Genomic DNA, 17,222 nt, shown 5'->3' with positions numbered 1-17,222 from the left:
AAAGGCTCTAATACCAGAAGGCAGGGGTAAGTAGCTGCAAAAACAACAGCCATCACCAAAGCTATATAAATTTTAATTTCCCATCAAATTTTGGTTTAGGATCTTAGCAGAACTGAAGGGTAGAAAATCAACCTATGGAATTTTAAGTTAGGAGTGCCCAATAAGCAACCTGCTCTGCTCTTATGCTATGAAGTATGATGACTAAACATTTCCATTGTGTAAGTCTAGAATGTCACATTTTTTTTCATATCTATATATATGTTCATTGGTGTTTTATCTTTGAAACAACATGGTTTTACTCCAGTCTTTAGCCTGTACTGAGGTTTATGAGTCTCCTGGGGAAAAGCTAAGTTTAGTGTAAAATTTGTTCTGTCTTCAATCACAAGGGAAAAACAACCTGCCCTAGCAAACCCTGTGGGAATATGATTTATGAGTGCGTGCTTAGGTGTTTTATTACTACATATCATAACTTTTATTAGTGCTTCTATTAATATTGCCGGTCATGAGCGATAAAATTGACTGAGTGCATCCACAGGCTTTTATAAACCTCTTTCTGAATCACTGGTTTTTCTGTAAAACATAAAACATAAAACATTTTGGTAAAAAAACAAAAAGTGGCAATTCACTTGGTTTTGGCTTAGCACTTGCATTTTCTAGGAGTGGAATCATAGCTGCTTAGAACTGTGGGAGCTCTCAGAAGTCATCTGACCTCATTCTCTATTTCTCTGTGAGTGGAGGGTTGGCACTCTATACACTTAGTGGAATGAATGAATCTCCACTGTGGCATCACACTGCTATTAAGCTTATTACCTCACAACAGCCCAGGTTTTCATGTGATTGTTTTATTTTGTTTTTGAGACAAATTCTTTTATTTTTTTTTTTTAAACAGAGTCTCACTCTGTCACCCAGGCTGGAGTGCAGTGGCATGATCTCTGCTCACTGCAACCTCCACCTCCTGGGTTCAAGCAATTCTCCTGCCTCAGCCTCCCACGTAGCTAGCTGGGATTACAGGCATGCACCATCATGCTGTACTAGCCAGGGTTCTCTAGAGGGACAGAATTAAGGCCTCTAGTGACTTCTACATATCTATTATATATATATAATATATATATCATATATAATATATAAACATATATCATATATATCATATATATTAAACATATATTATATAAACACATATTATATATAATATATAAACTATATAATATATAATATATAAACATATATAATGTAAACATATATAATATATAAACATATATTATATATAATAAACTATATATAACATATAAACATATATAATAAACTATATATAATATATAAACATATATATAATAAACATATATATAATATATAAACATATATATAATATATAAACATATATTATGTATATTATATATATATAAAAAAGAGGAGTTTATTAAGTATTAACTCACATGATCACAAGTTCCCACAACAGGCCATCTGCAAGCTGAGGGGCAAGGAAAGCCAGTCCGAGTCCCAAAACTGAAGAATTTGGAGTCCGACGTTCAAGGGCAGGAAGCATCCAGCACGGGAGAAAGATGTAGGCTGAGAGGCTAAGCAATCTAGTCTTTTCACGTTTTTCTGCCTGCTTTATATTATAGCCACACTGACAGCTGACTAGATGGTGCCCACCCAGATTAAGTGTGGGTCTGCCTTTCCCAGCCCACTGACTCAAATGTTAATCTCCTTTGGCAACACCCTCACAGACACACCCAGGATCAATACTTGCATCCTTCAATCCAATCAAGTTGACACTCAGTATTAACCACCACACATGCCCAGCAAATTTTTGTATTTTTAGTAGAGATGGGGTTTTGCCATGTTGGCCAGGCTGGTCTTGAACTCCTGGCTTCAAGTGATCCGCCTGCCTTGGCTTCCCAAAGTGCTGGGATAACAGGAGTCAGCCACCGTGCCCAGCCGACATGTTCTAATCATCAGAAATTTGTTCTAGTTTTTTTTTCCTTTGAGCCTGTATTAGGCCATTCTTGCATTACCATAAAGAAGTACCTAGACTCAGTAGTTTCTAAATAAAAGAGATGTAATTGGCTCACGGTTCTGCAGGCTGTACGGGAAGTACTGTGGCATCTGCTTGTGGGGAGGCCTCAGAAAACTTTTACTTATGGTGGAAGGCAAAGGGAGAGCAGGCACTTCACATGGTGAAAGCAAGAACAAGAGTGTGAGGTGGGGAGTGCCACACACTTTTAAATGACGAGATCTTGCGAGAACTCACTCACTATCATGAAGACAGCACCAAGGGGATGGTGTTACACTATTCATAAGAAATCCAGCCCATGATCCAGTCACCTCCCACCAAGTCCCACTTCCAATACTGGGGATTATAATTCAACATGAGATTTGAGTGGGGAGACAGAGCTAAACCGTATCAGAGCCCCACAGAATGAGCCTGCATAGGATGATGGGTCTCATTTTCAGATTACCCTAGGTTCCCTGAGGCTCTTCTTCTCCAGGCTTCATATCCTCAGTTCTCTCCAGCTTCCCTCACATGCCATCGTTTCCACCGTCCCCTCTATCTTGATCACTTTACTGTGGCCATGTTCCAGTCCTCTTTGGGCACGGTTGTTCACTGTATTATAAATCTACCTGCGCTTCTGTCTTCTGGTTCCCATTCTTACATCTTAGTAATGATATTTCAGGAGACTGTCCAGTTATTTGCTGAAGTCCAGATACCTATTTCAACAGCCTTTGTCTGACCAAGACACACTATCAAAAAAATAAATGAGTTTTGTTTTGCTTGTTTGAGACAGGGTCTCACTCTGTCATCCAGACTGGAGTGCAGTGATGTGATCTTGGCTCACCACAACCTCTGCCTACCAGGCTCAAGCGATTCTCCTGCCTCAGCCTCCTGAGTAGCTAGGATTACAGGTGCACACCACTACCGCTCTGCTAATTTTTGTATTTTTAGTAGAGACGGGGTTTTGCCATGTTGGCAGGCTGGTCTCCAACTCCTGACCTCAAATGATCTACCCACCTGGGCCTCCCAAAGTGCTGGGATTACAGGTGTGAGCCACCTGCCCAGCGTGAGATCAGTTTTGTCTGGAATGTTCTTCATGTAAAACATTAAGGTTGCCAATCTATAATTTGCAGCATCCTCTTTCTTCCTTCTTTAAACGAAATTGAGACCCTTCCCTGACTTTGATCATCTGATCCTTTTCCATTTTTCATGAGCCATCAAAGGCTATTATAAGCTTTCATGAATCTCATCACAGATCCTGTCAATATCCTTGGGTGTAATTGTGGCAGGATAATATTTTGAGATATTACCTGAGAAATCCTCCTCTGAATTTTTTACTCTTTGCCTTTTATTCATTTAGTCAATGCATTGAAAGACTGTTACAGCAGAAAACCAAAGAAAGAGCTTCTAAAATTTCTGAAGCTTATGCTTTCAGATTAAAAAAAAAAAAAAAAAGCTAGGCCTAGAGATAATTCAAGCACGAAAATTTAATGGGGGAAAATGAGTTATGGGCAGTATCTGCTTTTCCTGGTCCTCTGCTTCCCTTCAGCTCCACCCCTGGTCCACTGAGCTATGGAAATTTGTTCAGACTATGGGAAGACACAGCAGAAATCCTCAAGACAGTTGGAAATCCAAGAACAGGAGAGAATGTGGGCACCCGTGGTGAATAAGGCAAGGCTTGAGGGTTTTCTCCTGCCCAGAAGGAGCAGAATGAGTGCAAATGTCCACATGACGTATCCCAGCAGCCCAAGACAACCTCCCAAGGCCCTGCTCTCCCCAGTGCAGTGGGGGGTAGGGGGTGGCAGAATGAATTCCTGTAAGCCTGAGGGTAGCATACAAGTGGTGAAAGTCAGGCAGAAACGTATGAGTACTAGGAAGAAAAACCTTCATTACTTCTTACAACGGATACTGCAGCACTTCATCCAGTTGCTCTATAGGGTCGATGCATGTAACCCCAAGCTGCTGGGGATATTAGCTGCAGACCATAATTTCTTTACCCAAAGTCACACCCTTCCCAGTGCTCGCTGATGCAGGAATAAAATGGCCCACATCTCTAGCCTCAATGTGGGACAACTCTGAAGAGCCATCCTCAACTCTGGAACTCCCAGAAGGATCAGCTGGGACCTCAGCTGCAGCCACACTGTAGGAAAGCTTCTTACTTTGGTCAGTCCTACCTGCCCCTTCCAGCTGTATTTTCTAAGAACTCTCCCAAACAAATATTCTCAGCTCTCCTTAATTTTGTTGCCAGGGAATTCATCTAAGATATCTGCTCACCTGAGCCAATAGCTTGAAGATTTCATAATTCTGCTCCAAACATAACTTTTCCAGGTGCAGAGATAAATTATTTTAGAGAATCATGGTTTGCACTATTATTCTTTTCCTCTTTATTCATCTTTGGCTTCAGTTCTCACACACCAATTTTACTTCTACTCTTTCCTACCAGATGATGATTATTAAAGTGACGCAAAGTAGGAATGTTTTCATCTTTATTGCTTGTTGCCATCCTTGTCCAAACATTGGACCAATGTATCCCTGGCCATCTACTTTTGGGTAAACTAAAAAAGACCCCTTGTTTTCGTCTTTAGCATTTTTCAAAATATTTCATTCTAAAATTTTAACTTTTCTTTTTCAATCTTATACACTTGAATAGTTTTATATCTTAAGATGAATGATGACTTCAGGGTCCTAAGCCACTTTATAAAGGCCTCCTTTGTATAATAAGTCCTACCTACATAGTCTACCATCTCACTATAGAATGTAGGGGTAGTTGGATCCTTTTATTTTATTTGCAGACTTGGAAGCCTCCACTAAAACTGACAGAGTCTCATTTACTGTCCTGTTACATTGCCATAACCTGAATAACTGTGATCAAATGAGTGTTTAAATCATATCTATTACAATGGAAAACTATATAACCCCTAAAAGTGTTGAGGGTGATTTATGGGTTCTAACATGAAATATGTTTTGTAAGTAAAGGAATAGGTTATTGCCAAATAGTTTTCAGCAAACAGGTTTTTTAAATAAAGTTATGTGTTTAATGTGTATAAATATATGTATGTTTGCATATACATAGAAAATATTAGGAATAATGCACAAAAATATTCAGTCATTATATCTGGGACATGGAATTATAGAAGTTGAAAGGTTCAGAGGATGCTATGTTTTGAATGTTTGTTCCCCTCTTAACTCATGTATTGGAAGCTTAATCCCCAATGCAATAGCACTGGGACATGGGGCTTAATGGGAGGTGTTTAGGTCATGAGGGATCGCCCTCATGAATAGGTTAATGCCATTAGAAAAATGGCCTGCAGGAGTTGGTTTGCTGTCTCGGTCTTCTGCCATGTGAGGATATGATGGTCCTCCCCTCAGATGACACAGTGTTCTAGGTGCCATCTTGGAAGCAGAGACCAGGCCCTAACCTGCCGGTGGCTTGCTCTTGGACTTTCATCCTCCAGAACTGAGAGAGAATAAATTTTCATTCTTTATAGATTACTCAGTCTGAAATCTGCTATAGCAGCACAAAATGGACCAAGAAGAGGGGAATAATATTTTTTATTTAATATAAATTATTTCATTTAATAAGAATTATCTCTTTAATAAAACATTTAATAATTTTATCTATTTAATTTTCCTAAGTATTATTTGAATTTTAAAGTAACTGGCCAGGCACGGTGGCTCATGCCTGTAATCTTAGCAATTTGGGAGGCCAAGGTGGGCAGATGACTTGAGGTCAGGAGTTTGAAACCTGCCTGGCCAACATGGTGAAAACCCATCCCTACTAAAAATACAAAAATTAGCCACGTGTGGTGGCAGATGCCTGTAATCCTAGCCACTCAGGACGCTGAGGCAGGAGAATCGCTTGAACCCAGGAGGTGGAGGTTGCAGTGAGCCGAGATCATGCCACTGCACTCCAGCCTGGGCGACAGAGTGAGACTCTGTCCCAAAATAAATAAATAAAATAACCAATCATTATTTTTATAAATTACAAAGACAGAAAAAGAACATCTTATTGGGAAAGTACACTATATGCCATGTTCTGTTTTTCTACTGTTTTGAAGTTGACTTTCCAAGACACTACCCTGAAAGAAAATATGCATTCTACTGTCAGTCCTACCACTAGCCAATTTAGATGCAGAAGTATGCTATTCAAGATGGAGCATTATTTTATTGCTTTTAAAATTAACCTAATTAAAAAATATTTCTAAATTAAAAAATAACCCATCACATATAAATTATGCAGCATAATATGAACCTCTATGAACCTACTTCTCACAAAACCTTCAACTTGAACACCACCATTCATTCACCTCTGTGCTTTTCCCTATCCCATCCATGCAACCATTAGCCTGAATTTTGCATTTATCATCCCCTCACCTTTCAAAAAATGTAGGTTTTCATATGCCTGAGCATTGTTTTGTTTGTGTTGGTTTTTTTAGTTTATGGAGATATCATACAGTATCAGTCTCTTGGGAGTTCTTTTCCACTCAAAATTATGTTCCTAAGATTCATCCATGTGTGTAGCTATAGTTCATTAACTGCTGTATATTATTTCACTGGATAAATATATCAAAACTTATTTCATGTCATTGGGTTTTGAGAGTATTTCCAGTTGTTATTAGTATTCCAAATATGTGCAAATTTTCCTAGAATGTATGTCTACGGGTAGAGTTTTAGGTCGCAAGTTATTTCAATGTGTAACTTCACAAAAAAACTGCTAAATTGGTTTTGAAAGTCATTTTATAAATTTACACATGCATTATAACGTATGAGAGTTCACAATGATTCATATTCTCACATTTGGCTTTGTTAGACCTTTAGTCTAAGGGATATAAAATACTACCTCAATGTGATCTTAATTTGTACTTCCTTGATTACTAAGCAGGTTCAGCACCTACTTACATGAGATTTGGCTGTCTGGTCTGGCTTTCTTCTATAAAGTGCCTGTTCGTAGCTGTGTCCCCACAGTGCCTCTTCCGTTGTAGGCACTCCCTAAATGTTTGTTGAATAAATGTAGCATGTAGCAAAATAAGACTTAGAATATGGACTTGCTAATTTAAGAAAGATGTTCTTTTTTTTACAGGGTACCACAAGCTCTACTTCCCTAACCTTGTAATTTAATAAGTCTCATTATATAGCCAATTTAGTTAACTGACCAATAGCTGATTCTTTTGCATAACTGATTTGTTTCAAAAAGTGTTCATGTGATTATTGTAAAGATGATTTTGCATAAGATATTACTTACCCTTGGTGAAGCAGTATTTTGCTTCTACTAATTAATTTTTTTTTGGAGACGGAGTTTCGCTCTTATTGCCCAGGCTGAAGTGCAATGGTGCAATCTCGGCTCACTGCAACCTCTGCCTCCCAGGTTCAAGCAATTCTCCTGCCTCAGCCTCCCGAGTAGCTGGAATTACAGGCACGCACCACCACACCCGGCTAATTTTGTATTTTTAGTAGAGACGGGGTTTCTCCATGTTGGTCAGGCTGGTCTTGAACTCCTGACCTCAGGTGATCCATCCGCCTTGGCCTCCCAAAGTGTTGGGATTACAGGCATAAGCCACCACGCCTGGCCTCTATTATTTAATTTTAATGGCAGTAGAGAAGTTCTAAATTTTGTTCTAGTGGCTGAACAACTCAAACAGTGCTGCTGTTTTCAGAGTACCAAGCATTTTTTTCAGAAAGACATGAAATATTGAATCCAACGTTGGCAGTGATGCAAGATTTCTCTCAGCCCCTTTGCCAGACTCCCAGCAGGGGCACCCTGTCTACTTGGCCTGCTGTGCTCAACCCCTTGTGGGAGGGAGCACGTCAGTAAACAAGTGTGAGATCCAGGCGGCCACTCCACTGACACAGGAGCAAACTCTGTGCAGGGTCTGCAGCCAGACCAGGCAAAGTTATGTCCAAGAAAAAGTGTAAACAGCTATTCCTGACTGTTCATCACTGTTGTGTACTAAGACTTAACAGATATGTCATAAGGCATCAAGTTTATGAAAAATTAATACAACTTAAAATTCAGAAAAATGTTAATTTTTATTAAATCTCTTTGTAAGTGTTTCTGAATTAGAAATATATTATTGTTACAGGATCTCTGGGGTGTCAGTTTTTCTGGCCAGAAACCTCTATGGCCACGGTGCCTGAATTCTTGTCCTCCATCCAGGGAAGAATGAGGTATGCAGACAAGTGAAGGGTGAAGAAGAGTTTTATTGTGTTAGAACAGCTCAGAGGAGTGGGTGGCTCCTCTCTGTAGGCAGATTATCCCATTGGGTGTTCAGCTCTCAGCTGAGAGAAGGCCCCGGAAAGAGTGGCTCCTCTCTGCAGGCAAGTCATTCAGATGTCTGCAGGTCTCTGAAGCTCTCAGCAGAGGGCAGCTCCTCTCTGCTAGCAGGTTCTCTCTGCAGCTGGTCGCCCATCATTTCGTTATCAGTAGAGTACTCCTCTCTGCAGCTGGTCATCCCATCATCCTCTGCCCTGATCTGTCTGAGCCCAGGGCTTTTATGGACCTCAGAGGGGAGGAAGTACATGCTGATTGGTCCATAGGCGGCCATGAGGAGCACGGAAGAGCATGAGTCCCCACTCCTGTTGGAGGGACTGGCAGCCACTGGCAGCCTGGTCCCCAGTCTTCAGGCCCTCCCTGGCTGGAAGGTGGGGACTTACTGGGGACTCACCCCTTCCATTCAGGACTCTGTCTGAACAGGCACTCCTGAACCTGCAGGGATGGGGGTTGGGGGGTCCTTCCTGGGACCCCTGAGGGCACAGGCTGCAGAGATTCCCGGGTTCTACACCTGGGAGGGCAGTCACAGCTGGACCTGTGAGCTCCCACCCCATCAACTTGGAAGGGGCAGGGCTCCTGCTTGTTCACAGCTCCTGCCTGCTTCCTGGAGCAGGAGACCCAGATCTGCAGCTGTGGGTGCGGCAGCTGCAGCTGCACCCAGGAGGGCAGATCCTGCCTGTTCCTGGCTCCCCCAAGAACACAGGGAGGCTTGGATCCACAGCTGCAGTTTGAGGAGCCCAGGAGGGCGGGGCTCCTGCCTGCTCCGTAGAGCAGGAGGCCTGGGTCTACAGCTGCGGTTTGGGTGGCTGCAGCAGCACTGGAGTTCCTGTCCCAACTCAGAAGGAGAAGGGCTCCCCCTGGCTCCATGGAGTATACAGCCCCAGCCACACTTCCCTGCTGGCATCATTATTACACATTTTTAAGTGGGTAGGTATTCCACAAAATATGTTTTTAAAACCACCCTTCAGATAGTCCAGATAGGAGACTATCTGATAGGGAATAAGCAAAAAAGTCGAAGGTGGACATGGTGGTACACCTGTAATCTCAGATACTCAGGAGGCTGAGGTGGGAGGACTGTTTGAGCTCTGGTGTTTGAGGCTGCAGTGAGCCATCATTGTGCCACTGCACTCCAGCCTGGGTGACAGTGAGACTCCATCTCTTAAAAAAAAAAAAAAAAAAAGGAATTAGCAGCAAAAAAGGTCAAATAAGGATAAGGATTTTACTACTATTTGTCTTCTCCAGCATTTCTTCTGAAGTCATGGAGGTGTACTGCTCAGACTTCCCCTCAAGAAAGAATGTACAATTTAGCTCTAAAGAATGCAAATTAGCTGATAAGCTCCCTCTGTCAGTTCCTTCAGGCTGTGTGCTTCAGCTTTCAACCCAAGGCCACATCCCTCTAGGGAAGTCCCTGCCAATGACTGAGCAGGGTCAGGGTACCAGCCATTTCTGCCCTGAGTGGGTGTCCTCATTGGCAGTCTTTGCTCCTAAGCTCCTCCTGTTAGTCAAGACTCAGTTCTGCATCATGGTCTGAGGTTCTCTATGCCCAGTACTGCTTCCTCCACAATTCATTTCTAAATTGTTTCATTACCCTCCAATAAACCTTTTACATTCCTGTCTCAGCATCTGCTTCCCAGAGTACCCAAATGACATAACTTTTCTGTAGCAAAGTCTTTAAAACACTAGCTGGGCCGGGTGCGGTGGCTCATGCCTGTAATCCCAGCACTTTGGGAGGCCGAGGCGGGCGGATCACCCGAGGTCATGAGTTCAAGACCAGCCTAGCCAACATGGTGAAACCCTGTCTCTACTAAAAATACAAAAATTAGCCAGGTGTGGTGGCATGCCCCTGTAATCCCAGCTACTAGAGGAAGGAGAAATGCTTGAACCAGGGAGGCAGAGATTGCAGTGGGCTGAGATCACGCGATTGCACTCCAGCCTGGACAATTAACAGCGAAACTGCTTCTCAAAAAAACAAAACAAAACAAAACAAAAAAAAAAAACACTACTGGTAGCATTTTCTTTCACTGACATGCATGTACAGCATGTATTTGGCTAAATACACAGAAAAACTATTAGTACATTTTAAAATTGAATTTTGGAGAGTGGTGACTGGACTTAAGAGAACACAGTGTTCCTATCACCTTCGACCATGGGTTTGAGAAATTTATGCTTAGCTTGAAAATGTTTTTAAAAAAAAACCTTCTAATCAACATAAAAAACCGCTTGACATTGTTAGTTTATGACAGTGATACTAATTACTTTCATATATTGAGTATTATATGCAGGAAATGTGCTAAGCACTGTACATACATTAGCTCACTTAGTTCTAGAGGCTTATGTCTAAACAACATTAACTCAGGAATTAGTTAATTGCTCTTAAGAGTTTCAGCTTTAGCCAGGAATTGCATTAGCGTTGCATCTGGGAATTGCTATCTTGGCTGTATAATGAAAATATTCATTCAAATGTTAGTGTATAATGGTGGATCTTGGAAGAGAAATGGTCTTTACTAGCTTAGGCCAATAAAGTGTGTACCATAGGAGTAATTATGAATTTTCCAACTACATTATATATTTAGAGAAATACTCTACTCTGTGAGAAAACAACTTTTAAAATTGTGGCTTTGATAATTATGATATGGTAAATATGTGTTTGATTTATTCCATTTCTAGCTACGTATTTATGAATTCTGACTCACTGATTTACAAGATGAGATACAAAAAAGCATTATTCTTACATCAGGGAGTATCAAAGATGGGAAAAGGTACCTGAGGGGAGTCAGCACTATCAGATCCCAATGTGGGGACCACTGGCTATTTTGAATAGATGTGAATTTTATCAAATGCTTCTTCTATGTCAATTGATGTTATCATATGATTTCTCTTCTTCAGCCTGTTTCTATGATTACACTGATTTTTGAATCTTGAACCATCATTACTTAGATAGGATAAATCACATTTGGTCATGACACGTACTTCTTGTTATACATTATTGGATTTAATATTTTTGGGGGAGTTTTGCCTCTAAGTTCATGAGAAATATTAATCTGTAGTTTTTTTTGTATTGTGTTTGGTTTTGGCAACACAGTAAAACTAGTCCTATAAAATGAGCTGGGAAGTGTTTCCCTCCTGTTCTATTTTTTGGAAAAGATTGTGTAAAACTAACATTAATTTTTTTTTTACATACTTAACATATGAAACTGGTAACTTTTTAAATGTTTGATAGAATTCTTCAGTGAAACCATGTGGGTCTGGAGATTCCTTTTTTGAAGTTTTAAAATTACAAATTCAATTTATTTAGTGGTTAAAGGACTATGCACATTATTTCATCCTGGTTGATTTCTGGTACTTTTGAGGTTTTTGCTCCTAGTTTTATTTAAGGAAAAGATGAAAACAGTCAATGAGAGAATCACATAAAATATGAAGTTCTTACTAGTAATTTGAGAAGAAGTTGATGGAATGCAAAGTATTTTATACTCAGGATTAGACTATCAGCTCGTTCATGAATCTAAACCATTGCTGAATGTGATGTTGAGGATTTTTTCCCTTCTGTAACCCTAAGTCTCTGATTTTATTGGCTTTATATGCTACCAAAACCCCAAGATCCAAACAAATATTTCACTTAAAATCACACATAAATTCTACAAGATAAAAACCTTCCTTTGCCACTGAAATAACACTTTAGATACATGTCTGCTATTTTTACAGCTGTATTCATCAAATAAGGAAAACAGAAATTAAGAATTTTAAATAGAGGCTGGGTGCAGTGGCTCACGCCTGTAATCCCAGCCACTATGGGAGGCCAAGGAGGGTGGATCACCTGAGGTCAGGAGTTTGAGACCAGCCTGGCCAACATGGTGAAACCCCACCTGTACTGAAAATATAAAAATTAGCCGGGCGTGGTAACAGGCGCCTGTAATCCCAGCTACTTGGGAGGCTGAGACAGGAGAATCGCTTGAACCTGGGAGGCAGAGGTTCCAGTGAGCCGAGACTGCACCACTGCACTCCAGCCTGGGCAACAGAGTGAGATTCCATCTCAAAGAAAAAAGAAAAAAATTACATAGAGATAATTTGATGTATGAAATTGATTACACAGATAATATAAAAGTGAAAAACCAAAAGGTGATTGTGAGGTAACCTAAAGATTAATAACTACAGGAAAATAATTTTTCAGTCCCACCCAGGACTGGAGAACAAAAGAAAAGATGTGGTGTTTCAAAAACCTAGGCACAGGGAGGAGCCCCCCACCATGGTGGCTGGTGCTGGCCCTGCAAAGAGATCCGGTGTGCCCATGCTCAGAGGTCTGAGAGGCATCGTAGGGGCAGGCAGTGCCTAAACATACTGGATACCTATTTTTCAAATAGTGACTGTAGAACAAGAGGGATGATTCATGCAGTAGATACATTTTGGAGAAGATAAACCAAGAAGAGCCACTGTTGAGAGAACATAAATCCTATATTATAGAATTCATAGCAAAGGATATACTAGATGAACGAGACATAATTCAGCTAGAATATTACAGATTAAAAGTGAATGCTGGCTGGGTGCAGAGGCTCCCAGCACCTTGGGAGGCTGAGGCAGGCAGATCACTTGAGGTCAGGAGTTTGAGACCAGCCAGACCAACATGGTGAAACCCTGTCCCTACTAAAAATACAAAAATTAGCCAGGCGTGGTGGTGGGCATTTGTAGTCCCAGCTACTCGGGAGGCTGAGGCACGAGAATCATTTGAACCTAGGAGGCGGATGTTGCAGTGAGCTGAGACCACACCACTGCACTCCAGCCTGGTGACAGAAAGAGACTCTATCTCAAAAAAAAAAAAAAAAAAAAAAAAAAAAGATAGTGAATGCTTTTTCTGTAGTTCTCAACATAGGGCCCATCTACTGCATTTGCCAGATGGATAACTGAGTTTACTTTTGGGACAATACTGCAAGTACAAACAGCAGGATAATCACGCATTCCAATGATGATGTGCACTTAAGGAAACACGCATGTTCGTTTTAGAAACTAGTGTCCGCATTTCCTTCCACTTCTTTGGGTTGTTTGGACTCTAATAATTTCTTCTATGTGGTCTTTATTTTATTGAGTGCAGTGGATAGCTTTGTGCCTGCAGCAGTAATACTCCGATTGCAATAAATCAAATTCACTTCACTTAGAATGCACCTGAGAAAAGTTAATCAAAAAAGCATAAAATCTTATTTTCTTTATAGTAAGTAAAATTTCAGATTGTGTTTAATATGATACTTAACAGGAAGAAGTCCAGTTGTTTACACTGATGAGGAGGAAAAGCTGTCTTTTACCTTAATTAAATGTACCTGATCAATGTACAGCAGCGCTCCCCTTTCTAAGACAAACCAGACAATCTCCAATTAGAATGTGCCCAATTTCCACTTAAGAATCATTTTCTGGAAGTTGAGTGTCCTTGTCATAGATAGCATTCACACAGAACACCATTCTAACTTTCTCTTTGAATTGGAATCAAGTGCTGCTATCTGCTGATTGGAAACTAAAAGCACATTTAGGGTGCTATTTCAAAAGTGTCCATTATTAACTCTGTCTCCTTAGAAAATAAAGCTTCTAAGTCAAGCATATTTTTAGTTTTGCATAATGTAGTAAGTTTATCTTCATTGATTTGGGACTTTATAATGATTTTCCATTATAGAAATTCAGAATTATACAATTTAATGTGGTTTATGAAAATGTCCAATTACCAACGTCCTGAGTGGCTGTTAAATGATAGGGGAAAGACAAGACAAATTCAATTCCAGGACCTACAAAAGCCCATCTGTGGATGGTGGATATCTGAGTCTTTTCCACTTCAGTGCCTTTCATAATGCTTAGTATGCAGTAGGCACTCAAAAAATACATGTTCAGTGAATGAACAATCATACAGTGGGTAGCTTTGAATTTTTTCTCAGAGGGTCTAGGTGGCTCACACAAAAATGAGTGACATATGATGCAGGAGAACATGAAGGATTTTTATCAAACAGAAGAAAATGGAATAAGGAAAGAGATCAATTCAAAAAAATAAAAGATAGTTTGGAGGTGATAAAATGGCCATTGGTAAATCCATGGATTTGGTTTCACATAGACTTACAGCAGAGTGAATGATAAACAGTTGTACAATTTAACATGATGGAAATTTAAAATTTCTTGCACAGTAACTGGAGGTTCTTTCATATCTCTGTCAATACTAACTTCTTCTGAGTTTATGGACATTGCAAATAACATTAGCCAAAATACCCCAGAATCTTGGGGGTGGAAGAGTAGACTAGCTATATAATCACCTAGAATCAGAAGGAAAATGTTATAAACTAAAACGACCTTTCTTTCCTTCTATATGTTTGTGTATTTTTCTTTGATCAATGCCCAAGTAGCTGACTCCTCTTGCTATATATTTCCATTTCCTAAATAGACTTTAGTACCAGCAATATCATTACCATCCCATTTCTTTTCTCCTATCTCATTCTATATGTTTGTTATATTTAGATTGTAAATTCCCCACAGGGTATGATGGTCTTGAGTTTACAGCCTTCTCTTCTACTTACCTTTTTGCATCAAGAGTCTCAATGTCAGTCAAGTATTAACTAAAACTGTTATTAATAAACTTAATTATTCAGATTTTTACCTTATACTACAAAAACTGCACACTATCTGATATTGCTTGGATAACTACAGTCTAACACTGAAACACAGCTCCTTTTAAAAATATCATTTCTAGATCACTGCCCAGGAAATGTCTTGGAGTGTAAGTATACACTGAGTTATGGTGTACCGCTCTGAACTGGAAACTGTAGGTTCCAGATGCCAGTTATCAACACTACTCTGCTCCTAAAGTTCCCCTACCCCCTGCTCCTTTTCCTTCCCCTGCTGCCTTCTGGTCCTTGCATCCTTGCTGCTGCTGAGCCTGTTCCCCTAGGACCGACTCTGCTACAACCAGATACAGGGTCAGCCTCCACTCTGAGTTTGGCCAACCTCCTTCCTAGTACCATTGTTTTGGGTTCACCATCATGATACCATCCCACTCCATTCTACTAGTTAGAAAGAACACAGAGCTTGGCATGATGCAACAACCTGTAGCTGTAGTGGCTGCCAAAGCAATGAGAGTTGGCTTGTCTCAGGGTAACAGCAAGTCTTATTTTGGTTTGAGTCAGGCCCTGGAGTGGCAAAACAACTGGAGACATGTTGAAGCCATCATCCTTGGCTGGTTCAAACTACATCTTAGAGAACAGAAGGAGTTTTAGAAAGAACTGTATATGAAACTTAGCCAATTATATTTTCACAATTGTTTGGTTCTATATTAAAAAAAATCAAAGCACTTACTATTTCAAATTTTTGTTTTAGAAGCAACCTCGCTCTGTCACCCAGGCTGGAGTGCAGCAGCACAATCATAGCTCACTGCAGCCTGGAACTCCTAGGTTCAAGAAATTCTATCACACCTCAGCCTCTGGAGTAGTTGGGATTATAGGCGTGAGCCACCATGCTTGGCTATTTTGGATTTTAATTTTGGACTCAAAATGTAAGCATGTTGATGTTAGTCTTTGGCTGGTTTAAAACATTCCTTTGAAGACAATATGCCTGAGAGCTAATTTAGACACAAACTGTTTCTAAAGGCTTACTCTTTTATATTTCCACCCTTATATAATTATACCACTGTAGAGAAAGATCCCAGTAATAAGACCCCAAAGCATGCTACAAAAGTGGCATGATAGAGAAACTACCACTGTTTAATGGGTGCAGGGTTTCCTTTTAGGGTGATAAAAATGTTTTGGAACTAGACAGAGGTGGTGATTGCACATTGTGGATGTACTGAATGCCACTGAATTACACTTTAAAATGGTTAGTTGTAGGTCATGTGAACTTCAACATGAAAAAGGTTTTTTTTTTTTAAAAAAAAAAGGAAAGAAAAAATAAACTACCACCATTCTCTCTGCTACCACAGAGCACTAAAATCTAGGAATTTGACTTTACTGCAGCCATTAACACCAGCACCGATGCCACTTCTGTATCAGGAACTTAACCTGCCAACCATGAAAGGTCCTCTGAAAGCCAGATGATACATATGGCAAAACTCATGACAGCATATGGACAACTGCACAGAACTTGTGCTTCATGTTGCTGAGTGCAGATGTTTCTAATTACCGAAGTTACTGTCTGCCTCCTAGCAGCAAAAGAGACTTGAGGAAGTAAGGTTCATTACACGGAGGTTCACTAAAGTATAGAAAGGCCATTCAAAAGGTTGTGGGCTTCCACAAAAATGGTAAGTATTCATTACATCCTCCTAGCCTTCTGTGGATGCCAAGAGTTTGATTAAGTTCTAAGAGAGAGATCTTCTTTACCTTCCAGAGGATGCAGGCAAATCGGCTTTGCTAAAGCACCCAATGTCTGCTTATGATCACTATACTCTTATCAATACTTCCCAGGTCTCCAGAATTAGGACAGTCATTTGTTGTTAAATTAGCTGTATATTTCTCCCAGCGATCATATTCTCATGAAGCCTGATCAACCACTGACCCATTTAGTCACAGGACTATGCTATCCAAGAGAGGACCCAGTGATGCCACCATTGAAGGTATCTACAAAATTAAATGGTTTTATATCTATAACAGTACAGCGTTTTATGGTCACACAAAATATGTATAAAATCTGGCTCATGGAGTTTGGGAAGAATAGTGATTGGACTGCAGAAATTATAACATCTATCAGGTTTTGGGGAGGGGGAGTTGTGGGGGTAGTAGTTAGTGAATATCAGCACACTGACCTTTTCAAACAGGTGGTAATGTCTTTCCACAGATCCTGCCCCTATGTTGGTCAGAGAGAAGGAAAGTAGGTGAATTATTTTCCAATAATTAATATTAGCATAAATGAGACAAACATGAAAATGAAAATCTAAAGAAACCCATTCAGCACAGCTTTCATGAGCTCAGTGCCAACTCAAGATTTACAGAGAGGCTGAGCACGGTGGTTCAT

The 17,222-nt window shown here is 40.2% G+C and overlaps 1 protein-coding gene across 19 annotated transcripts in view; it reads right to left on the bottom strand.

Moving 5' to 3' along the window:
- Positions 1-17,222, bottom strand: part of PDK1 (pyruvate dehydrogenase kinase 1) — a 115,811-nt gene that overhangs the window by 52,497 nt on the left and 46,092 nt on the right. For 4 of the 19 annotated variants that reach the window (XR_008500953.2, XR_008500959.2, XR_008500954.2 and 1 more), the window contains exon 12: positions 17,014-17,054. The exons of 5 other annotated variants lie outside the window; for them this stretch is intronic. The gene's annotated coding sequence lies outside the window, so the exon portion shown is untranslated. 10 more of the 19 variants (XR_010122936.1, XR_008500952.2, XR_008500945.2 and 7 more) reach the window with 8 other exon arrangements.

Source organism: Pongo pygmaeus, chromosome 11, assembly GCF_028885625.2.
Source record: "Pongo pygmaeus isolate AG05252 chromosome 11, NHGRI_mPonPyg2-v2.0_pri, whole genome shotgun sequence".
Classification (NCBI taxonomy): Eukaryota; Metazoa; Chordata; class Mammalia; order Primates; family Hominidae; genus Pongo; species Pongo pygmaeus.
Note: the sequence above shows the minus strand (reverse complement) of the source record. Positions and strands in the feature narration are given on the sequence as shown.